Source organism: Bos javanicus, chromosome 8 (genome assembly GCF_032452875.1).
Source record: "Bos javanicus breed banteng chromosome 8, ARS-OSU_banteng_1.0, whole genome shotgun sequence".
NCBI classification, from domain to species: Eukaryota; Metazoa; Chordata; class Mammalia; order Artiodactyla; family Bovidae; genus Bos; species Bos javanicus.
In genome coordinates, this window is record NC_083875.1 from 38,983,001 (window position 1) to 39,009,386 (window position 26,386).

Below are 26,386 nucleotides of genomic sequence, written 5' to 3' on the forward strand. Positions count from 1 at the left end.
ACCAGTCGGAAGCCCGGTTGCTATTGCAGCCCCCGCCTCACAAATAGGAAGCAGCCTTGTCTGCGCTGCGCGGAGTGTTTACTTATAGAGCTCTAGCTCCCACATGGAGGTCACGGCGCCAACCCGGATCTCGCGAGATCTACGCCGGGCTCCGCCTTAAAGAGGTAGCGACTAGGGAAGAGGCTGTAGACCAGAGGGAACTAAAATGGGAGGGTGCCGAGAGGACGCGACAGAGGGGCGGGGCCGCCGAGAGCCGTTACTTGCGCCTCCGCCTGCACCTGGGCCTTGGACACGCCCTCTAGCCTTGGGGTGTCTGGCGGTTACAAGGCCGCCCACTCGGATTCCCGCTTTGGTCCAGGTTTCGGTACCCAGGGTGCCAGCGACTCCTCAGGCTTAGCGGGTTCGGTTCTGTGGTCTCAAAAACACACCAAAGATAAGAAATTCTGACGTGCACTTGTATGATCAAGAAAAGGGGAGTGGGTGCGTGCGGGTGCAGCCTAAATTTGTGAGAAATCACGTCAGGAAATGAACCCGCTCCACCGCTCTTTGCCAGACACTGTCAGCCACGCGGCCTGGCTGGACCGGCCACCCAGGAAAGACCCTGGGGACCCTTCTGCTTCGCGAAGTCGTTTCCCGCCAGGCCCGAATGCTGCCTTCGCGCGGAAACCCGCATCCTGGGGTTTCCCGCCGCTGAGCTGAGGTGGCGGCCCTAGGCGGGCAGGCTAAGGGCCTGTTGGGATCGTCCTCTTCCGGCCCGCTGCGCTCGCAACCCTACCTCAGGCCTCGGAAGTGTTGGTGCCGCCGCCCGGAGGGCCCTTCGCAGTTACCGATTGTGGACCTGAGTTAGCCAGCATTTGGGCTGAGGGATTGCAGGGTCGTGGATAATGCTTTAAAAGGATGCAAAATTACACATCTCTGAAGAAGTCCAGAGATCCTACTAGGAATAAATTATCAGAAATAGGCCCAAAGCACGTTACTTAAGACATCAAACAGTGCGCTTACTTCAATTAAGAAGGAAGAGAGCATATGAAGGTAGAAAAAATTATACATATATAAAAGATTTGAACTTAATATTTGCCAAAATCCATAACTTGACTATTCAGACTGGTGCAGATTATTAGCATAAAGGCAGAGCAGCATTTTTGTTATAACCACTTGAAATAATTGCCAGTACAGAGATCCAGTAGTCAGATTGAAAAAAAAAAAGATGGCCCAACAGGGGAGGGACAGAAAAAAAAATGGAATACCTATACAGACTTGGTCTCTGCTCTTGGAAATTTTACATTCGCTGTATCTTCTAGATATAATTCATCTTGTCTGTTCCTAAGTAAAGCAAATACTGAGTATTCATTACAGGTAACTATTAAGCACGCTTATAACCTGTCCCAATAAGGGATAGCTATTTGCTATTATAGGATATCCTATGCCATTGTGGAAGCATATTAAGAAATTTTTTTTCTAATTCTCTGCTTACAAAGAATTTACAATCCAGTTGAGATAAGATTTAGAAAGCATGAAATTATTAAAGAATAGTACTAAATAGTCTGCTTTTGATTAAAGCAACAATTAGACATGAGAGACTAGAATTAGAGATGAGGGACTAGAATAATCTGTGAGCTTAAAGACAGGGGTACACCTTGACCTGAGTTAAATGGTATACTGTAAGGAAGACGGTATTTAAATGATCAGTTCGCAGATTGAGATAGGCCTGAATTGTAAACTCAGTTTCGCTCTTTACTTAAAATATGATCTTGGAGAGATTGTTTACTTCAGTTTCTTCAATGTAAAATGGTGCTTGTAATGTCTAAAGAGTGTAGAGGGTTCAGCATAATGCCTATCCTTAGCTGGTACACAATCATTTTTGTGCTCTTATGGAGATTTAGTTAAGTACAGAATGCCCTCAGAGGAGAGAGCGCTTAAGCAAAGACTGAAGGTACGCATTTTTGCAGTCCAGTAGGAATTGCATGTAAGAGAAAGTTTGACTAAATGGAGAAGAGCAGAGTGTGAAGCTTAGCATTCAAAGCAGTAGATTTTGTGGGCCCCAGGGAGAAATTAAGGTTTTTACTGGAGTCCACTGATGTGATTAAATAGGCCTTTGGAAAGACAGCAGAAGGAATGTGGAAGGATGCCTTAGGGAAAAACTAAGTGGGGGGTGGGGGTGGAATGCTGTCAGAAAGCTTACTGAAGGGGTAATTGTGTCAGTTTTGGTGAAATTTGTGGCAGTGGGTGAGAGAGGAAAGGGTAGATTCTAGAGTATTCTAGAAAATCAAGCCTATCAGGCTTGCAGAATGTGTGGATATGAGGAATGAAGAAAATACTAAGAATAATTCTCGTTTCTAGTTTCAGTTCAGTTCAGTTCAGTGGCTCAGTCATGTCCAACTCTTTGTGACCCCATGAATCACAGCACGCCAGGACTCCCTGTCCATCACCAACTCCCAGAGTTCACTCAAACTCATGTCCATCGAGTCGGTGATGCCATCCAGCCATCTCATCCTCTGTCATCCCCTTCTCCTCCTGCCCTCAATCCCTCCCAGCATCAGGGTCTTTTCCAGTGAGTCAACTCTTCGCATGAGGTGGCCAAAGAATTGGAGTTTCAGCTTCAGCATCAGTCCTTCCAATGAACACCCAGAACTGATCTCCTTTAGAATGGACTGGTTGGATCTCCTTGCAGTCCAAGGGACTCTCAAGAGTCTTCTCCAACACCACAGTTCAAAAGCATCAATTCTTCGGCGCTCAGCTTTCTTCACAGTCCAACTCTCACGTCCATACATGACTACTGGGAAAACCATAGCCTTGACTAGACAGACCTTTGTTGGCAAAGTAATATCTCTGCTTTTCAATATGCTATCTAGGTTGGTCATAACTTTCCTTCCAAGGAGTAAGCGTCTTTTAATTTCATGGCTGCCATCACCATCTGCAGTGATTTTGGAGCCCCAAAAAATAAAGTCAGCTACTGTTCTGTTTCCCCATCTATTTGCCATGAAGTGATGGGACCAGATGCCATGATCTTAGTTTTCTGAATGTTGAGCTTTAAGCCAACTTTTTCACTCTCCACTTTCACTTTCATCAAGAGGCTTTTTAGTTCCTCTTCACTTTCTGCCATAAGGGTGGTGTCATCTGCATGTCTGAGTTTATTGATATTTCTCCCAGCAATCTTGATTCCAGCTTGTGCTTCTTCCAGCCTAGTGTTTCTAGTTTGGGAGACTTAAATGATGGTTTTGGTAGATGGTAATGCTCATAACTAGAAGAGAAAGCAAATTGGGAAAATAGGGTGAGTTCTGTTTGCACTGTATAGCATTTGAAATGCATCTAAAATATACCTAGATGGAGATATCTATGTGACAGTTGGAAATACAAGGCCAGAGTTTTGAAGGGAAGTAAAGTTCTGAAGGAGGAACTGGTCAAGACCTCTGGTACTCACTTCCATGATACAATTTGTCCTTCTTAATGTGGTGGGTCTTCTACGGAGAACTCTTGGTGGGGATGGGGAGAGGAGGAAATTTACTGTCAAAATTGGTTATCTACAGGGATTATATAGGATATGTGTTAATCTAGTCAGTATAGATCCCAAATGATTGATAGGATAGGGCTTAGAGATGTTAAGATGCAGATCAAATGAATTACATCTGGAAACATAGATTTTATGTATACTAAGTTACTTAGCCTATAAATTACCACAAACAGTGATTTTATGTGTAACAAAATACATCCTTTTATGTTTATTCACACAGTACGTGTTGTAACTAAGATTTTCTCTCTTTCCTTGCAATGCTGTTGTCTACTTAGGAAGTTGCCCCATTTTAAAAACAAGATAGAAGTTCTCTGACAAAAATCATAATATGAGACAGTTCTGACATACCATACCTTATTATCAGATGTGTAGCTGAAACAACCTGGATGTGAACAAGGAAAGAAAAGAGGAATTATTTACATGGATGCAAAGCAAATACTAAAGTTTATGCCATCAGTCATGATTCAATATTCGTTCAAATAAAAAGAGCAAAAACAGAAAATAAAAATTGATTGTAGAACTAATTATTCTAGAATCTTATCACCCCTCAGAATATCTCCTTTTCTCAACTAGTCAACACACACATACACACACACAGACACGTAGAGGGAATTTTATTCTGGTCTCTAAAGTTTTTATTACCACCTTTTTATCTGCACATTTTTGTTGATTACCTTCCTTTCACTCCTCCAGGACCACTCTCTACCTGCCCACTGTTCTGAAGTCCAAAGACAGAGAATACATAGATGGGGTCAGTGCTTTCACATTTCCAACTGAGTTTGGCCAGTGAAGAGGAAGCACAGACAGGAACACTGCAGAATGGGAAAAGAGTGAGGTCAGTATATTTATTCCCCTGGTTTTCTCCCTGAAAGGTGTCTTAGCCTTCCTGGGAAGTAACTATTTCTCCAAAAGTGACTCACTAAGCATGACTTACTTATTCATGTTCTTGAAACTTCTCCCTTCTTTTGTTGCTTTGGGTCTAGGAATTGTAACATTTTTACAGTCCTAAATTCATATATATTCTTTCAGTTCCCTATACCTTGGCCCATAGTCTTTCTCCCCTTTTTTCTTCCAATTGAGGTATAGTTGATGTACTATGTAAATTTCAGATGTACAACATAGTGATTCACAATTTTGAAGGTTCTAGTCCATTTATAGGTACTATAACATATTGACTATATTCCCTGTGCTATAAAATATACCCTTGTAGCTTATTTATTTTATAGTTATAGTTTTAGTAGTTTGTATCTCTTAATCCCCTACCTCTATTTGCCTCTCTTTCCTACCCTCTCCCCAATGGTAACCACTAGCTTGTTCTCTTTATCTGTTTTGTTATACTTACTAGTTTGCTTTATCATTTTTAGATTCCACATTAGAAAAGGCAGAGGAACCAGAAATCAAATTGCCAACATCCACTGGATCATCGAAAAAGCAAGAGAGTTCCAGAAAAACATCTACTTCTGCTTTATTGACTACGCCAAAGCCTTTGACTGTGTGGATTACAATAAACTGTGGAAAATTCTTAAAAAGATGGGAATACCAGACCACCTGACCTGCCTCCTGAGAAATCTGTATGCAGGTCAGGAAGCAACAGTTAGAACTGGACATGGAACAACAGACTGGTTCCAAATCGGGAAAGGAGTTCATCGAGGCTGTATATTGTCACTCTGCTTATTTAACTTATATACAAAGTACATCATGTGAAATGCTGGGCTGGATGAAGTACAAGCTGAAATCAAGATTTCTGGGAGAAATATCAATATCCTCAGACATGCAGATGACACCACCCTTACGGCAGAAAGTGAAGAAAAACTAAAGAGCCTCTTGATGAAAGTGAAAGAGGAGAGTGAAAAAGTTGGCTTAAAGCTCAACATTCAGGAAATGAAGATCATGGCATCTGGTCCCATCACTTCATGGGAAATAGATGGGGAAACAATGGAAACAGTGAGAGACTATTTTGGGGGCTCCAAAATCACTGCAGATGGTGACTGCAACCATGAAATTAAAAGACGCTTGCTCCTTGGAAGAAAGGCTATGACCAGCCTGGATAGCACTGAAAAGCAGAGACATTACTTTGCCAGCAAAGGTCTGTCTAGTCAAGGCTATGGTTTTTCCAGTAGTCACATGTGGACGTGAGAGTTGGACTGTGAAGAAAGCTGAGCGCCGAAGAATTGATGCTTTTGAACTGTGGTGTTGGAGAAGACTCTTGAGAGTCCCTTGGACTGCAAAGAGATCCAACCAATCCATCCTAAAGGAAATCAGTCCTGGGTGTTCATTGGAAGGACAGATATTGAAGCTGAAACTCCAATACTTTGGCCACCTGATGCGAAGAATTGACTCATTGGAAAAGACCCCAATGCTGGGAAAGATTGAAGGTGGGAGGAGAAGGGGACGACAGAGGATGAGATGGTTGGATGGCATCACCGATGCAATGGACATGAGTTTGAGTAGGCTCTGGGATTTGGTTATGGACAGGGAAGCCTAGCTTGCTGCAGTCCATGGGGTCACAAAGTGTCAGACATGACTGAGCAACTGAACTGAACTGAACAGTAATTGTGTTTCTCTGTCTCACTTATTTCACTAGCACAGTACCTACCAAGTTTATCCATTTTGTTGCAAATGGCAAAATTTCATTCCTTTTTGTGGCTGAGTAATATTCCACTATGTATATGTATGTATGTATGTGTATATATACACACACACACACATATATATATACACACACACTTCATCTTATTTATTCATTCATCCATTGAGGGACACTTAGGTTGCTTCCATATCTTGGCAATTGTATATAATGCTGCTATGAACATTGTTGGGATGCATGTATCTTTTTGAATTAGTGTTTTGTTTTTTTAAAGAAAAAAAATAAGAGTGGAATTGCTGGGTCATATGGTAGTTCTGGGCTTCCCTGGTGGCTCAGTGGTAAAGAACCCAATGTGGGTTCGATCCCTGGGTTGGGAAGATCTCCTGGAGAAGGAAATGGCAACCCTCTCCAGTATTCTTATCTGAGAAAACCCATGGAGAGAGGAGCCTGGCAGTCTACAGTCCATGGGGTCATAAAAGAGTCAGAGTAACAACTTAGCAACTAAACACAACAACACAACATGTTTGTCCTATTTTTAATTTTTTGAGGAACTTCCATACTGTTTTTCACAAGCCCATACTAATTAGTCCCTTGTGGAGAAAATAAACATTAAAAGTACCTCAAGCGGAGATTTTCTGTTATAGTTTCTAATGCTATTTTATCCTGTATGGGACTCTTTGTGCCTCTTGGACTTGACTGACTATACCCTTTTCCTTGTTGGGGAAATTTTCAACTATAATCTCTTCAAAAATTTTCTCATACCTTTTCTTTTTCTTTTCTTCTTCTGGGACCCCTATAATTCAAATGTTGGTGCATTTGATATTGTCCCACAGGTCTGAGACTATCCTCAGTTCTTTTCATTCTTTTTACTTTATTCTGCTCTTCAGAAATTATTTCTACCATTTTATCTTCCAGCTCACTGACTCATTCTTCTGCTTCAGATATTCTATTGATTCCTTCCAGAGTATTTTTAATTTCAATAATTGTGTTGTTTGTCTCTTTATGTTTATTCTTTAATTCTTCTAGGTCTTTGTTAATTGATTCTTTTTTTTAAATTTTATTTTATTTTTAAACTTTACAATATTGTATTGGTTTTGCCAAATATCGAAATGAATCCGCCACAAACGCAGAGAAATACTACACAAATGAAGGAGCAAATTAGAAATACAGAAGTCCAAATAAATGAAAAAGAAATAGGCAAACTACCTGAAAAAAGAATTCAGAATAATGATAGTAAAGATGATCAAAACCCTTGAAAACAATTCTTGCTTTTTCTCCATTTTGTTTTCAACAGTTTTGATCATCTTTACTATCATTATTCTGAATTCTTTTTCAGGTACTTTGCCTATTTCCTTTTCATTTATTTGGACTTCTGTATTTCTAATTTGTTCCTTCATTTGTGTAGTATTTCTCTGCCTTTTCATTATTATTTTTTTAACTTCTTGTGTTTGAGGTCTCCTTTTCCCAGGCTTCAAGGTTGAATTCTTTCTTCCTTTTGGTTTCTGCCCTCCTAAGGTTAGTCCCTGGTGGCTCAGAGGATAAAGCATCTGCCTGCAACGCAGGAGACCGGGGTTTGGTCCCTGGGTTGGAAAGATCCCCTGGATAAGGAAATGGCAACCCACTCCAGTATTCTTGCCTGGAGAATCCCATGGACAGAGGAGCCTGGCGGGCTACAGACCATGGGGTTGCAAAGAGTCAGACACGACTGAGCGACTTCACTTTCACTTTCTAAGGTTGGTCCAGTGGTTTATGACTCTAATGCTATTTTTAAAAGAACTACATGTTACAAGAATTGAACTAGAATTTCCATTGACTAAAAAACACTTCATATTGTGATTTATTACTTAAATTAGCCATATTTTAAAGAATCACTTATTTTTACTAGATATTTTTCTATTTTTAAAAGAATCACAGATTTTTACTATGGAAATATATTTCATAGGTCATTTTGCTCTGAGCTCTTTAACAAATGAGAAAATGACTTGGACAAGGACATGAATCAATGACTGACAGTGTTAGAACCCTAAATTTCCCATGTCCTTCCTCTTAGAGTTCTTTATCCTTCAGCTGTCCCTCTTGTTTCTCTGGGGTCCTGCCCATCCACTTTGTCCAGAGAATAATCCTTGTTTTTCTTGCAGTGAGTTCTCTGGTTCTTTGGAATACCTGATGGTTCAAATAGGAGTGAGGACCTGAGATTCTCACTAAACACCTGCAATTTATTCCATTTTCAGTCACATTCCTTCTCTTGCTTTGTGAGATAAGTCCTTCTTATTGTTCAACCTCTCTGAGGGTTTGGGGTCAATCTTCTTGGATTTCTTCAATGAAGACTGTTAGGGTTCAACTTCCTGATGATGGGTCCAAATTAGATTCTAACAGTGACAATACCAGCCTCAGTCCTTCTAATGAATATTCAAGGTTGATTTCCTTTAGGATTGACTGGTTTCATATCCTTGCTATTCAAGAGACTCTCAAGAGTCTTCTCTAGCACCACAGTTCAAAAGCATCAATTCTTCAGCACTCTGCCTTCTTTATGGTCCAACTCTCACATTCCATATATGACTACTGGAAAAACTATAGCTTTGACTATATGGCCCTTTGTCAGTAAGGTAACTTCTCTGCTTTTTAATACATTGCCTAGGTTTGTCATAGCTTTTCTTCCAAGGAGCAAGCACCTTTTAATTTCATGGCTGCAGTCACCAACTGCAGTGATTTTGGAATCAAGTGAATAAAATCTGTCACTGCTTCCATTTTTTCCCCATCTATTGGTCGTTAAGTGATGGGACCAGATGCTGTGATCTTGGTTTTTGAATGCTGAGTTTTAAGCCAATTTTTTCACTCTCCTCTTTCACCCTCAGGGCTTCCTTGGTAGCTCAGCTGGTAAGGAATCCACCTGCAATGCAGGAGACCTGGGTTTCATCCATGGGTTGGGAAGATCCCTTGGAGAATGAAAAGGTTACCCTCTCCAGTATTCTGGCCTGGAGAATTCCATGGACTGTATAGTCAGTCCATCAGGTCTCAAAGAGATGGACATGACTGAGCAACTTTCACTTTCATCATCAAGAGACTCTTTAGTTCCTCTTCACTTTCTTTCATTAAAGTGGTATCATATGTATATCTGAGAATGTTAATATCTTTCCTGATAATCTTGATTCCAGCTTGTGATTCATCCAGCCCTGCATTTCTCATGATGTGCTCTGCATATAAGTTAAATAAGCAGGCTGACAATATGCAGGCTTGTCATACTCCTTTCCCAGTTTTTAACCAGTCCATTGGTCCACCTCTGGTCCTAACTGTTGCTTCTTCACCTGCAAACATGTTTCTTAGGATACAGGTAAGGTGGTCTGGTATTCCCATCTCTTTAAGGATTTTCCACAGTTTTTTGTGATCCACACAAAGACTTTAGCATAGTCAATAAAACAGAAGGATATGTTTTTCTGGAATTCCCTTGCTTTTTCTATGATCCAATAGATGTTGGCAATTTGATGTCTGGTTCCTTTGCCTTTTCTAAATCCAGCTTGTACATCTGGAAGTTCTTGGTTCACACACTGTTGAAGCCTAGCTTGAAGGATTTTGAGTATTACCTTGCTAGCATGTAAAATGAGTGCAATTGTATGGTAGTTTGGACCTTCTTTGGCATTGCCTTTCTTTGTGATTGGAATGAAAACTGACTCTTTCCAGTCCTGTGGCCACTGCTGAGTTTTCCATATTTGCTAGCATATTAAGTGCAGCACTTTTACAGAATCATCTTTTAGGATTTTAAATAGCTCTGCTGGAATTCCATCACCTCCATTAGCCTTGTTCATAGTAATACTTCCTAAGGCCCCCTTGAATTCACACTTGAAGATGTCTGGCTCTAGGTGAATGACCACATCATTGTGATTTTCCAGGTCATTAAGACCTTTTTTGTAGAGTTCTTCTGTGTATTCTTGCCACCTCTTCTTAATCTCTTCTGCTTCTGTTAGGTCCTTGCCATTTCTGTCCTTTATAGTGCCCATCTTTGCATGAAAAGTTCCCTTGGTATCTCTAATTTTCTTGAAGAGATCTCTAGTCTTTCCCATTCTACTGTTTTCCTCCATTTATTTACATTGTTCACTTAAGAAGTCTTTCTTACCTCTCCTTACTATTCTCTGGAACTCTGCCTTTAGTTTGGCATAGCTTTCCCTGTTTCCTTTGCCTTCTGCTTCTCTTCTTGGCTATTTGTAAGGCCTCCACAAACAACCACTTTGCCTTCTTGCATTTCTTTTTCTTTGAGTCGGTTTTGGTCACTGCCTCCTGTGCAATATTATGAACCTCTGTCCATAGTTCTTCAGGCATTCTATCTACCAGGTTTATCCCTTGAATCTATTCATCACCTCCACTGTATAATCATAAGGGATTTGATTTAGGTCATACCTTCATGACCTTGTGGTTTTCCTTACTTTCTTCAATTTAACTCTGAATTTTGCAATAAGGGGCTCATGATCTGAGCCATAGTCAGTTTCAAGTATTGTTTTTGCTGACTTTATAGAGCTTCTCCATCTTAAGCTGCACAAAATAGAATCAGTCTGATTTTGGTATTGACCATCTGGTGATGTACATGTGTAGAGTCATCTCTTGTGTTGTTGGAAGAGGGTGTGTGCTATGACCAGTGCATTCTCTTGGTAAAACTGTTAGCCCTTGCCGTGCTTCATTCTGTACTCCAAGGCCAAACTTGCCTGTTAATCCAGTGTCACTTCTACCATATTATTTTGACCAGAACATTCACAAAAGCCCATTCAGTTTCAAGGGGTGGGGATAGAAACCTTGCCTCTCAATGGGAAGGGTTTCAAAGCTACATAGTAAGAGTGTACAGGATGAAAGATTTTGCAGCCATTTGGGGGCAATAGAATCTGCAACACAACTCCTCCATCTGATTTTTTCCTATTTTTTTTGTATGACCAAGAGTTTTTAAATGATGAAATGCATCAGTCATTCAAGAAAAGTACAGAGAATAATATAATAGACACTTTTGTATTCACCACCTTGCTTTAGAAATAAAACATTTAAAATAGTTAAAATCCCTCTGTTTACAGTCCTCTTTCCATTTTCCAAAGAGATAAACATTATCTTATTTACTATGTTATGCCCATCTTTACACTTCTAATATGTGTATCTCTAAACAATAGTAAATTTGGGGGTCTTTTAAAGCTGTTTATGGGCTTCCCAGGTGGCTCAGTTGTAAAGCATCCACTTGCCAAGCAGGAGACATTGGTTCCATCCCTGGGTGGGAAGATCCCCTGGAGAAGGAAGTGGCAACCCACTCCAGTATTTTTGCCTGGAAAATCCCATGGACAGAGGAACCTGGCAGGCTACAGTCCATGGGGTCGAAAAGAGTTGGACACGACTTAACACATATGCACGCGCACACATACACACAGCTTTACACAAAATGATTATAGCATTGAAACTTATTTTTGAACTCAGTATTATTTTTCTGAGACTTACTCATGGTGATACGTAGCTTTAATACAAAGTTTCTTAAAGGCTCAGATGGTAAACATTTTAGATTTTGTGGGCAGACAATCTCTGTTGCAACTACTTATTCTGCAGTTGTAGTACAAAAGCAGCTCTACTCAATATGTAGATGTATGGTGTACCTGTGTTCTGATAAAACTTTAGTTATAAAAATAGATGATACAGTACAGAATTTGGCCTGTGGATCATAGTTTGCTGACCCTAACTCTAGTGTAGAATTTATGACATTTTAGATATCTTGTGTTCACTGAAAGCTATTCCCAACTCCATCCTTATCATGCTTCTTTGCCTTAAGAAGAAATTTTGAGAAACACCAATTTAGGAATAAAATTGACAGATTTACTAAAGTTTTGATTTATGAAAAGCCACACTGGACTCCACTTTTCATCATTTATTCTTGAGAGTAAAGGTCAAAGAACATCTACCTTTAGACCCTCTCTGAAAGTGAAAGTGAAGTCACTCAGTCGTGTCCGACTCTGCGACCCCATGGACTGTAACATTTCAGGCTCCACCGTCCATGGGATTTTCCAGGAAAGAGTGCTAGAGTGGATTGCCATTTCCTTCTCCAGAAGGAAAGACCCCTCTAGTCACCCTCTTTTGAACTCAGACTAACATCTTCCTACCATGCCTTCTCTGCCTATATGAATATATTTAATTCATATATTAAGATTTTTCACAAATGCCACTTGCTCTAGTATGCCTTTCCTGATACCTCCCAGCTGAAGGAAAGACTGCTTCTGTGTTCACATACTTAGTTCATGCGTCTAACACTAAATTCAGAGCTGTAATTATTTGTTTACGTGATTGTCTTCTCCACTGAGACAACAAAGACTTGTTCTATTTAGCTTTGTTTCCAACACAGAATTCAGTGCTTGGTACCTAGTTGTACTTAACAAGTGGTTGTTGCAAGATGGAAGGGAGGGAGGAAGGAACTAGTATTTAGGTGTCTGCTTGGAAAAAAACAAATTTGCATAATATGCAATTCTCTAAAAGTAAAGACACATCTCTTCATCATTCTACCCCACCCCTCACCTAAGAGTATTTCTTCATGCCCTCTCACTTCCTCTTTGCAGGGAGGCAGATAAATGGTGTCCTTTATGCGGTTATAATTTTTGCATAGAAAAAACTTGCCTGTACATTTTCTCATGGTCTTAATTCCTAGGTTCTAAGGTACTGAACACCCTAAAAACTATTACTATTTATGAAGGGCAAGAAAATTAAGATAATAAAAAATGGATTTTCTTTCCTAGACTATTTTGGACAAAAAAATAATAGTCTTTCTGTCTCACTAATATAATATTTAGCTTGTTATAACAAGCAATAGCTTGTTATTGCCTGTGAAGAAGAAAAGTTATTGACCTTAAATATTGATACTTTCTATAAAAAAATATGTCCCCTCCTCATTTCCAGTTAAAAATACATGTTAAATTTATTTTGCAGATTTGCATAAGTAAGAAATACTGTATAACTGATCTATATCCATTTAGTAATCACATTTGTTTAATACAGATTTAATGAAGTTATGTAGCATGATGCAAACAACAGGGGCTTTAGAGTTAGATAGACCTGAATTTGAATCTGGGTTCTGCTCATTACCAGTATTATGGCATTGGGTGACTTATTTAATTTCTCTGAGCTTTGATTTCTGTATCTGAAAAGGGTATAATAATCCCACTCATGCTTCCTGAGTGGCTCAGTGGTAAAGAATCTGCCTGCCAATGCAGATGCAGGTTCAATCCCCAGGTCAGGAAGATACCCTGGAGAAGGAAATGCAACGCACTACAGTAATCTTGCCTGGGAAATCCCAGAGACAGAGGAGCCTGGCATGCTACAGTCCATGGGGTGGCAAAAGTGTCAGACTCAACTTAGCAACTAAACAAAACAAACTTCTAAAATGCTATTTATACAATGTGAATAAACCAGATAACTCTAGCAACTCCTTCCCAAACGTTACTATTAAAATCACATTTTATAAAGTTTCCATACAGTGAAGAAATTTTGTTATCCCTTGTAGGTTTTTGAAGAGAATTTTTCTAGAATATTTAGCTTACATATTTTGTTTATAAACTACCACATTTTTTTTAATCATAAGCATTAATGTAATTTATAGACAACAAAGAATTTTAGCAAAAGACTATATTATACTGGGAGTTGGAAGGAACTGCTCTGGGCAAATCATAGCTTTTCTTGGCTATCAGTTTCCTATATGTAAATCAAGATGAGCAGAAGAGGTAGTATTGGGTTAAACTACTTGCTCTTAGCTGATGATGCAATGGTTCAGAACTTAAGCTTTGAGTTCAGGTTTGGAGTCAACTGTGAGGCAAACTTCAGTTTCCTCAACTATAACTGATTAGGTACCTAGTAGATCTGTGGTGAGAATAAATAAGATATCATGTAATAAATAAGATACATGTAATACTTAACATTACCATTTAGTGAATGTTGACTGCCACTGTCAGCAGCAGCTGTTGGCAGGGTTCAGAAGTGTGAGTTTCTTGGAGTAATAGTTAATAATAATTAAGAATTCCTTCCCCATAAAGTACTTGAGATATACTTTTGTATATCTCTTGTATTTGTTATATTTTGCTGCCTAAGAGACCATCTCAAAACTTTGGGCTTAAAGCAAAAGCCACTGACTAATATTTAATTCATTATTCTGTGTGTAACAATTTGGTCTAGGCCAGTTGAGCAGTTCTTCAACTCTCAGATGATGGCTGGCTGGATCTAGGATGGCCTCACCTGGGATGATCTGTCACTGCACCATATGGGTCTAGCCTGGGCTTGTTCACATGGTGGATGTGCAGGGTTCTACAAGAACCAATGAAAGCCACCAAGGCCTCTTGAGGTCTAGACTTGTAATTGGTGCAGGGTCAGCTCATCTGTTTTATTGACTAAAGCAAGTCATATCAGCCCAAGCTAAAGGAAAGGGAAAATTGACTCCTTTTCTTAAAAGGAAGAGATGTAACAACTCATTGCAAAGGGATAGAGAGGGAAATAATTATGGCCATTTTAAAATTAATCTGAAACACCATCTCCTACCAATCCTAGTCAAAATAGATTACCCATTAATAATATTTTATGGCTTTAGTAATTTTGTTACTCTGCTTCTCATAATCTTCCAGTATTTCGGTCTAGCACAGATTATTACTATAAGTGTGCACCTATATGTGCTGGTACAGGCTGAAATTTTTTGTCACATTACTGGGTGATGCTTGTAAACTGATCTATCTGAAATTTGTGATCAAGTATCATTTTATCTAATTGTAAGACAAAATTATATAATTTCTTGAGTGACCTCTCAGAATATATTATGATAAAATCTAAAAGATTTTAGAAAAAATTTTTTTAGTTTTTAATCCACAAAAATAAAAACTTCTTTTAAGAATATCACAATATTTAGTTTCTTAAAACTTATCACAAGTCTTGGTAGAATGGACTCAAGATAAAAACATTGAAAATAGTGTTAGCAAGAATATAGAGCAACTCGATTTTCATACATTTCTGGTGAGAGTACAAATTAATTCAACCAAATTTGAAACCTGAGCATAGAAATTAGTGTATCGGTTTAACAAAATGTGTACAAGAATGTTCATAGTAGCTTTAATTATAATAGCTCCAGATTGTAAATTGCCTGAATGTCTATAAATAGAATGGATGAAAAAAAATGTAGTTTATTCATACAAGAGAATACTACACAGCAATAAAAAAGAATTAACTGCTAATATATGTCAAAATATGAATGAATCAAAAAACTATTGATTAAATGAAGCCAGACACAAAAAGCATATATTATATGATTCCCTTATATAAAGTTCAGTTCAATTCAGTCTCTCAGTGGTGTCTGACTCTTTGTGACTCCATGGACTGCAGCACGCCAGGCCTCCCTGTCCATCACCAACTCCTGGAGTTTACTCAAGCTCATGTCCATTGAGTCAGTGATGCCATCCAACCATCTCATCCTCTATCATCCCCTTCTCCTCCTGCCTTCAGTCTTCCCCAGCATCAGGGTCTTTTCCAATGAGTCAGTTCTTTGCATCAGATGGCCAGATTACTGGAGTTTCAGCTTCAGCTGCAGCCCTCCAATGAATATTCAGGACTGATTTCCTTTAGGATGGACTGGTTGGATCTCCTTGCAGTCCAAGGGACTCTCAAGAGTCTTCTCCAACACCATAGTTCAAAAGCATCAATTCTTCAGCACTCAGCTTTCTTTATAGTCCAACTCTCACATCCATACATGACCACTGGAAAAACTACAGCTTTGACTAGACGAACCTCTGTTGGCAAAGTAATGTCTCTGCTTTTTAATATGCTGTCTAAGTTAGTCATAACTTTTTTTCCAGGAGCAAGTGTCTTTTAATTTCATGGCTACAGTCACCATCTGCAGTGATTTTGGAGCTCCCCCCCAAAAATAAAGCCTCTCACTGTTTCTACTTTTTATCCATCTATTTGCCATGAAGTGATGGGACTGGATGCCATGATCTTAGTTTTCTGAATGTTGAGTTTTAAGCCAACTTTTTCACTCTCCTCTTTTACTTTCATCAAGAGGCTCTTTAGTTCTTCTTCACTTTCTGCCATAAGGGTGGTGTCATCTGCATATCTGAGGTTATTGATATTTCTCCCAGCAATCTTGATTCCAGCTTGTGCTTCATGCCCTCAGTGTTTCCTATGATGTACTCTGCATATAAGTTAAATAAGCAGGGTGACAATATACTGCCTTGATGTACTCCTTTCCCAATCTGGAACCAGTCTGTTGTTCCATGTCCATTTCTAACTGTTGCTTCCTCACCTGCATACAGATTTCTCAAGAGGCAGGTCAGGTGGTCTGGTAGTCCCATCTTTTTAAGAATTTTCCACAGTTTGTTGTGATCCACACAGTCAAAGGCTTTGGCAGTCAATAAAGCAGAAATAGATGTTTTTCTGGAACTCTCTTGCTTTTTCGATGATCCAGTGGATGTTAGATCATATAAAGTTCAAGAAGATGCAAATTTAGTCCATATTGTTAGATGTCAAACCTTTGGGGAGTAACAAAATTTGTAGTGTTAACTGGTAAGAGTAAAAGCAAAACTTCTGGGTTTTGGTAATAGTCTGTGTTTTGATCTAGGTAGGAGCCACAGCAGGGTTTAGATATGTAAAAATTTAGTGAACTATATACTCATGATATATTCGCTTTACCATACATGTATAGTAAAGTATACACATATTTATATAGATGTCCGTTTTAGAAAAAGTGGATTTTAAAATTCTATGTAGTGGTGTTATAAATGAAAACAAAAATCTTACTCACGGCCTCAAGTTGATCTGTTTATCGAAATTAAAAAGTTTTCTGCTATTCCTCCTCCTCTTTCAGAGATTAATTAGGGGGAAGTCCAGTATAAGAATTTGATCTAGTCAAAATTATAAGACAAACGAAATTTAAAAGCTTCTTAAAAGATAAAAACACCCCCCAAAAATAGCATACACACAAAATAAATAAAAGCTTCCTAAGTGTTCCACAGTTTCATGAATTAAGAATATTGATGAGAGATTGGTTGTTCTATTTATTGGGAAACGTTTGGCACATATACACATGTATGAATATGTATGCATTTGTGTAACCATGTGTGTGCATATGCTCTGTGCACACTAATGTGTACATGTGTGCATGTATATTTTCTACTAAACTCCCTTAGGAACTGTGAGGAGGCATAACTGTTCTCTAAAATAGCAAAAGTTTCATGAAAGGGTGTAGGCTTTGAGTCCCGAAATTCTGCTGAAGATCCCAAGGGCTATTATTCTGGATAACAATGCTGCTGCTGCTGCTGCTAAGTCGCTTCAGTCGTGTCCGACTCTGTGGGACCCCGTAGACAGCAGCCCACCAGGCTCCTCTGTCCCTGGGATTCTCCAGGCAAGAACACTGGAGTGGGTTGCCATTTCCTTCTCCAGTGCATAAAAGTGAAAAGTGAAAGTGAAGTCGCTCAGTCGTGTCCAACTCTTAGCAACCCCATGGACTGCAGCCTACCAGGCTCCTCCATCCATGGGATTTTCCAGGCAAGAGTACTGGAGTGGGTTGCCACTGCCTTCTCTGGGATAGCAATGCAGATTTGGGGAACTGTTCAGCTTCAGATGAATTGCTGTAGATGAAGGTGGGATACAAGGCAGAGAGCCCAGGACTAGGAAATCACTTGTGTGTTAGGGACTAGAATATTTCTAAAGTAGGGTTAATACCACACTGTGAAGAGGAAAGGAGGGTAAAAGTGAACTATGACAGAGAGTAGTCAAAGCAAGTCTAGAACTAAAGTGCTGGTCCAAGGGGACCTTTATTTCTGTTCTTTTAGACCTATAGCATCCAGTTCTATGTTTTTTCCTATATTGTAATTCACTCTATATTTCCCACAATGTTTCAGGAAAGCATAGCACCCATTTTGCAGCCTTATGTGCTTGGTGTTGTGGGGACAGTGGGCAGGGAATTAAGAAGACAAGGCAGTAAACAGAAGAGCAGCCTTACCACCGCACTTCTCCCTGGGGCCAATGTAACTAGAAAAACAGGATGTAGTGAGGGATGACGGTGACCCTAGACTTCACAAAGCCACCAGGAGTGAAGTGAACCAAACCTCACTGTGGAGGCAGTAGTTAGGAGTTATGTGACCACAGAGAAGCTGCTATAGCATGGACAAATGCAGGAGGGGACGAGAGACCAAGCTCCTGAGGTGAGGCGGGAGTGAAAAAGCTGGGGGAGAATGAGCAGACACTTGGCTCACAGTGTGGTATAGGATCTTTGATAAAGAGACTGGGATGACATGTGAATGAGAAGAGATGAAAGAATGAGAGCTACTGGATTTTTTTTTTTTTCATATGTTGAGATACTCCATGCATATAGTTTTAAAAAGCCAAAAATTAAAAGCCAAAATACGTTTGCATTTAGCTTCCTGATATCATGATTATGGGGACAAACTGAAGAAAAGTGTGAATTTTTAAAAGCAGGATCATATTAAAAATATATTCCTTGAGGTTTTTCAGCTATTCTGAATTAGTCATAGATTGGTGGTGGAAAATAATGGATTAGGAATGAATGTGACTGAAATCATTGCATTGAAATTATCTTCAACAACTTTATCCAAAGTCAGCATATATGCTGAATAAATTATAATTGTCAAAGAGGTCGAAAGAAACTCAAGGACAGTGGATGTAATTGAGATAGGGTCATGGCCTTGTCAGATTTTGTATTCAGTAACTTTAGCAAATTAACCGTTAAAATATTGCTTGAGGGTTTTTATATGTCCCATAGTTTGGAAATCTAAGTAGAAATAGAATAGATGCCCCTGAATGTCTCCTTTGAAGAAAGAAGTCCAAGCAAAACAATAAGAGAGGTGCACAGAGGAAGTATGATTTCTTTGTATCTTTTCTGGGCTGAGTCCCAATCCATATATGGTGATTAAGTTGGTTACTCTGAAAGTAGCCTAGCTTTGGAGCAATCAGTTTAACTGTGGTGTAGTCATTAAAGCATCTAGACACATGGTCTTTCTATTTGCTATTGTGTATAGAACCAGTTTATTATTTTTCTGTTAAATTATTTGCAAGATTCCTGTGGTTCTTTTTTCCTGTTATCATTCATAGACATTTATCTGTGGTTTAAAAATACTTGGTGATTTAAATGCCTCAGATTTGTATTAGTTTTCTAAGGTTGTCATAACAAAACACCACAAACTTGGGTAACTTAAACAAAAGAAATTTATTTTCTCACAGTTAGGAGGATGGCAGTCTAAGATCAAGGTGTCCAAGGTTTGGTTTCTCCTAGGCCTCTCTCCCTGGCTTTCAGATAGCTGCCTGCTCACTGTATGTTCACATGGTCTTTTATTCTGTTTTGGTGCATCCCTGGTGTTTCCTTCTCTTCTTATAAGGATATCATGTTGGATTAGAATCTTACCCTTATGACCTATTTAACCTGCTGCTGCTGCTGCTAAGTCGCTTCAGTCGTGTCCAACTCTGTGCGACCCCATGGACTGCAGCCCACCAGGCTCCGCCGTCCCTGGGATTCTCCAGGCAAGAACACTGGAGTGGGGTGCCATTGCCTTCTCCCGCCTATTTAACCTCGTCACCTCTTTAAAGGCTTATCTCCAAATATCATCACACTGGGGATTAGGACTTCAGCAGATAAATTCTGGGGATCGGGATACAATGAATCTATGGGATGATACTATACCCATGAACTTAAAATTGTCTTGTTATCCACTTTCCTTTTAATATTACAACTTGCTATTAATTACAAGCAGTAAAATACCTTAAATAAAGGGTGAATTGCTATTTATAAAACAAACAAACCAATCCAGAACTAATTTAGGAATTGAACATTTGCTTCAGCCAGGTAGAAGTTCAGATTGCTAACAGCTGAATGAATTATAGCCACATAATCAATATTAATCTTAGAAAACACAATTATCTAAAAATGTTAGTCAGCACACTGACAAATAGATAACAAAAAAACCACTGCATAGAGAAAACACTGTGAGAAAGAATGCAATGGACTTGTCCTTTTTACTTTGTAAAAAAACTCTAGATGAGATTATTTTCAGAGCTCCTTTTCCTTTTAATAAATCAGATTAAATCCTAAAATAGCTTAAATAAAGAACTTGTTTTCTAAAGCGAGATAGTTAAGACAAAATGTTTTCCTGAAAAAACACAGAACTCAATAATTCAAACTAATAATTTCTAAAAATAGATGGTAAGAAAAGAAAGAGTTTTGTATACATAACCTAAAGAGATAGAATCTATATGTATGTTTTATCTTAAGAATATCTTAGGAATAGATACTGGCTTTAGAAAAATAAGGAAGAGTGTACTGAATCACTTTGAAAAATAATTGTTTCGATTTGGCCTTCATTATGTGCATACAAGCAAAGAAGCCTGTGGTTGCTTGGCTGGTTTGTCCACAAATCTGGAGTGGCTCTTGTGTGTTGGCAGGTTTTGGTGTGCTTGTTCTCAGAAATTCTCCCTATTTTGAAAATCCAAACCTTTCATTGAGGTTTAAAATATGATATAATGATCACATAAAGTTACAGATATAAAAGAAGTTTTTAATTTGCTTTTAAAAATTCAGGTTAGAAAAATTTACAATCTGTTCCTTTTCTCCCAGCAACTATAACCACAGATATTATCTACTGTAAATATTGTAATTTTGTTGAAAATCATCCAGGAAAGATATTTTTGTTATTGCTGCTCAATGATGTTTTCTGAGGCAAAGGAAATGGTTATATACCCATATGCTTCACTGTAATAGCTTCTAGAATGGCTTATGAAAATCAGGAGAAAGTCATTCCCATTTCATTTTTCCCCACTCTGACACTGGTAAATAAATGCACTTCAAAAGCCTATAAAGCAACAATAAAAACCTATTGCAGGGAGTAGCACGATACGATATGTCAAAGTCCTGAAACGGGAAAACCTGCAAACCAGGGTGCTCTATCCTAAAAGATTAACATTTAGAATAGAAGGAGAGAGAAATAACTTCTCAGACAAGCAAAAAACTGAAAGAACTCAGCAACACTAATCCTACCCTAAGAGAACTATTGAAGAATCTTTGTGAAATAAAAAAGAAGCAAGATTCCATAGGAAAGTGAAAATCATAATGGGAAAGACATATATAAGAGGATTGAAGATTATTTGAATAAGCCATTACACAGATTAAAAAAATAAATTGTAAAAGCAAATTATAGCTACAATTAGCAGTGAAAAATAAGCATGAAGATGTTAAAATATGACACCAAAATCACAAAGTGCGGGGGAGGGGAGTATAAAAGTGTAGATAATTTAGAATGTTTGAACTGGAATGATTATCAGTTTAAAGGGAGTAGATATAGTCATGAGTCACAACACACTTGAACTCCATACTATGGAGTTCAAAAATATGCAATAGATTCACATAAATAATAAAGAAAGGAATTCAAGTATACTACAAAAGAAACCCATCAAACCACAAAAGGAAAAACAAAAAAGGGAATGAGCAAAGAAGAATTGGAAAACAAGGATTAAAATGGCAATGAGAATATACTTATCAATAATTATTTTAAATGTCAATGAACTTAATATTCCAATCAAAAGACATAAATGGCAGGTTGGATTTTTTTTTTTTTTTAAACCAAGAACGTACAATATACTGCCTACAAGAGACTCACTTCAGGGTGAAAGACACACAGACTGAAGGTGAGGGTATGGAAAAAGATTTTTCATACAAATAGAAATTATAAGAAAGCAAGGGTAGCAAAACTCATATCAGACAAAAGCGAGTTAAAACAAAGGCTAGGAATAAAGACAAAGAAGGGCATTATATAATGATAAAGGGACCAATACAAAAAAAGAATATTACATTTGTTAATATGTATGTACCAGAAATGGCAACCCACTCCAGTATTGTTGCCTGGAAAATCCCAGGGACAGACGAGCCTAGCGGGCTACAGTTCATGGGGACGCAAAGAGTTGGACACAACTTGGAGACCAAACAACAACAAAAATATAGGTACATCTAAATATATAAAACAAATACCAAAAACCAGAAAAGGGAGGAATCGACAATAGTATAATAGTAGAAGACTTTAATCGGAGAAGGCAATGGCACCCCACTCCAGTCCTCTTACCTGGAAAATCCCATGGGCAGAGGAGCCTGGTAGGCTGCAGACCATGGGGTCGATAAGAGTCGGACACGACTGAGCGACTTCACTTTCACTTTTCACTTTCATGCGTTGGAGAAGGCAATGGCAACCCACTCCAGTGTTCTTGCCTGGAGAATCCCAGGGACGGGGCAGCCTGGTGGGCTGCCCTCTATGGGGTTGCACAGTCCGACTCGACTGAAGCGACTTAGCAGCAGCAGCAGCAGCAGCAGAAGACTTTAATACCTCTCTGATATCAATGGGCAAATCATTCATAAATAAAATCAATAAAGTAACAGAGGTCCTAAATGACACAATAGACCAAGTAGATGTAATCGATATCTACTGGACACCACAGCCACCCCCTTCAAAAAAAGAAAAAGAAAACAACCAGAATACACATTCTTTTCAAGTACGCATGGGATGTTCTCTAGGATAGACCACATATTAGATCATAAAATAAACCTCAACAAACTTTAAGAATAGAAATGATTTCAAACATTTTTTCTGACCACAACTGTGTGAAACTAGAAATCAAGCAGAGAAAGAAAAACAAGAAAAGAATGAACAGATTGGAGACTAAACAACATGCTAGTAAAAAACCAATGGGTCAATGATGAAATCAAAGAAGAAATGAGAAAATACCTTAAGACAAATGAAAATGAAAACACAATCTTACAAAATCTATGGGATGCAGCAAAATTAGTTCTAAGAAGGAAGTTCATAGTGATACAGGTCTTTCTCAAAAAAACAGGAAAATAACCTAATTTATCACTTAATTAGAAAAAAAAAGAGCAAAAACCAGCAGCAGGATGAAATAATAATCATGCGAGAAAATAAATTAATTCGAGATTAAAAAACAATAGAATGTGAAAAAAAAAAACAATAGAAAAGGTCAATAAAACCAAGAACTGGTTTCTGAAAAGATAAATAAAATCTTATTTTTATAAATAAGCCTCTAGTCAGACTCACCAAGAGGGAGGACCCAAATAAACAAAATGAGAGAGGAAAAATAACAACTGATACCACAGAAATACAACAACAACAACAAAACACAGAGATACAAAAATAAAGGAGAATACTATGAGCAGTTATATGCCAAAAAATTGGACATAGAAGAAATACACAAGTTTCCAGAAACATACAGCCTGTTAAAGCCAAACCACGAAGAACAGATAATTTGAACAGATTGATCACCAGAAGTGAAATAGAATCTGTAATAATAATAAAGAAAAACAACTATCTACAAATGAAAGTTCAGGACTGAATGGCTTCATTGGAGAACTCTATGAAACATACAAAGAAGAACTTACACCTATCCCTCTCAAACAATTCTGAAAAACTGATGAGGAGAAAACAGTCCCAAATTCCTTCTATGAAACCACTGTCACCCTGATACCAAAGCCAAAGACACTATAAAAAAGAGAATTATGGGCCAATATCTTTGGTGAATATAAAAGAAAAAATTCTAAACAAAATATTAGCAAACAGAATCCAACACTACAAGAAAGTACCATACACCATGATCAAGTTGTGATCACCATGATCAAGATTTATTCCGGTGTCACAAGGATGCTTCAACATATGCAAATCAATGTGATACAACACATTAACAAAAGGAAAGACAAACACACGATCATCTCAATAGAAGCAGGAAAAGACTTTGACAAAATTCAACATTCAGTTCAGTTCAGTCTCAGTCGTGTCTGACTCCTTGCAACCCCATGAACTGCAGCACATCAGGCCTCCCTGTCCATCACCAACTCCCAGAGTCCACCCAAACCCATGTCCATTGAGTCGGTGATGCCATCCAGCCATCTCATCCTCTGCCGTCCCCTTCTCCTCCTGCCCTCAATCTTTCCCAGCACCAGGGTCTTTTCCAATGAGTCAGCTCTTCGAATTAGGTGGCCAAAGTATTGGAGTTTCAGCTTCAGCATCAGTCCTTCCAACGAACACCTAGGACTGATCTCCTTTAGGATGGACTGGTTGGATCTCCTTGCAGTCCAAAGGACTCTCAAGAGTCTTCTCCAACACCACAGTTCAAAAGCGTCAATTCTTTGGCACTCAGCTTTCTTTATAGTCCAACTCTCACATCTATACATGACCACTGGAAAAACCATAGCCTTGACTAGACGAACCTTTGTTGGCAAAGTAATATCTCTGCTTTTTAATATACTGTTCAGGTTGGTCATAACTTTCCTTCCAAGGAGTAAGTGTCTTTTCATTTCACGGTTGCAATCACCATCTGTAGTGATTTTGGAGCCTAGAAAAATAAACTCAGCCACTGTTGCCACTGTTTCCCCATCTATTTGCCATGAAGTGATGGGCCCAGATGCCATGATCTTAGTTTTCTAAATGTTGAGCTTTAGGCCAACTTTTTCACTCTCCTCTTTCACTTTCATCAAGAGACTCTTTAGTTCTTCTTCATTTTGCCATAAGGGTGGTGTCATCTGCATATCTGAGGTTATTGATATTTCTCCCAGCAATCTTGATTCCAGCTTGTGCTTCCTCCAGCCCAGCATTTCTCATGATGTACTCTGCATATAAGTTAAATAAGCAGGATGACAATATATAGCCTTGACTTACTCCTTTTCCTATTTGGAACCAGTCTGTTGTTCCATGTCCAGTTCTAACTGTTGCTTCCTGATCTGCATACAGGTTTCTCAAGAGGCAGGTCAGGTGGTCTGGTATTCCCATCTCTTGAAGAATTGTCCACAGTTTATTGTGATCTACACAGTCAGAGGCTTTGGCATAGTCAATAAAGCAGAAGTAGATGTTTTTCTGGAGCTCTCTTGCTTTTTCCATGATCCAGCGGATGTTGACAATTTGATCTCTGGTTCCTCTGCCTTTTCTAAAACCAGCTTGAACATCTGGAAGTTCACAGTTCACGTATTGCTAAAGCCTGGCTTGGAGAATTTTAGCATCACTTTACTAGCGTGTCAGATGAGTGCAATTGTTCAGTAGTTTGAGCATTCTTTGGCATTGCCTTTCTTTGGGATTGGAATGAAAACTGACCTTTTCCAGTCCTGTGGCCACTACTGAGTTTTCCAAATGTGCTGGCATATTGAGTGCAGCACTTCCAAAGCATCATCTTTCAGGATTTGAAATAGCTCAACTGGAATTCCATCACTTCCACTAGCTTTGTTCATAGTGATGCTTTCTAAGGCCCACTTGACTTCACATTCCAGGATGTCTGGCTCTAGGTGAGTGATCACACCATTGTGATTATCTGAGTCATGAAGATCTTTTTTGTACATTTCTTCTGTGTGTTCTTGCCACCTCTTCTTAATATTTTCTGCTTATGTTAGGTCCCTACCATTTCTGTCCCTTATCGAGCCAATCTTTGCCTGAAATGTTCCCTTGGTATCTCTAATTTTCAAACTCTCCTTTAAGTGGGTTTAGAGGGAACATATCTCAATACAATAAAAGCCATTTATGACAAACTTACAGTCAACGTAATACTAACTGGTGAAAAACTAAAAGCCTTCCTGCTAAATTCAGAAACAAGACAAGGATCCCTACTTTCACCACTTCTATCCAACACAGTATTGGAAGTTTTGGCCATAGCAGTCAGACAAGAAAAGGAAGTAAAAGTTATCCAAATTAGAAAAGAAGATGTAATTGACACTATTTGTGCTTAGTCACTCAGTTGTGTCCAACTCTTTGCGACCCCATAGACTGTAGCCCCCCCAAGCTCTTCTGTCTATGGGGATTCTCCAGACAAGAATACTGGAGTGGATTGCTATGCCTCTCTCCAGGACACTATTTGTATATGACATGATACTCAGAACCATAAGGTCTCCACACAGAAAGTAAAGTATTAGAACTAATGAACTCAGCAATGTAGCAGCATACCAGACTAAAAGCACAAGTTTGTACATTTCTTTAGACTAATAAAGAAATATCAGAAAGAGAAAGTTAAAAAAAAATTCTGTTTAAAGTCACATCAAAAAATACCTAGGAATAAACTTAACCTTGGAGATGAAAGACCTATACGCTGACAATTGTGAAACACAAATAAAGAAAATTGAAGATAATTTAGAGAAATGGAAAGATTATCCATGCTCTTGGATTGGAATAATTAATATTATTAAAATGACTGTACTACCCAAAGCAATCTACAGATTTAACACAATCCCTATCAAATACAACATTTTTCACGGAACTAGAGCAAAT

At 38.6% G+C, this 26,386-nt stretch overlaps 1 long non-coding RNA gene across 1 annotated transcript; it reads left to right on the forward strand.

Annotated features, from left to right (window-relative positions):
• Window positions 1-202: 202 nt before the first annotated feature.
• On the forward strand, window positions 203-6,717 carry LOC133252608 (uncharacterized). The gene is made up of 3 exons (XR_009737993.1): window positions 203-1,356; window positions 4,205-4,346; window positions 4,876-6,717. It is a non-coding gene; the product is annotated as an uncharacterized LOC133252608 (long non-coding RNA).
• Window positions 6,718-26,386: the final 19,669 nt, after the last annotated feature.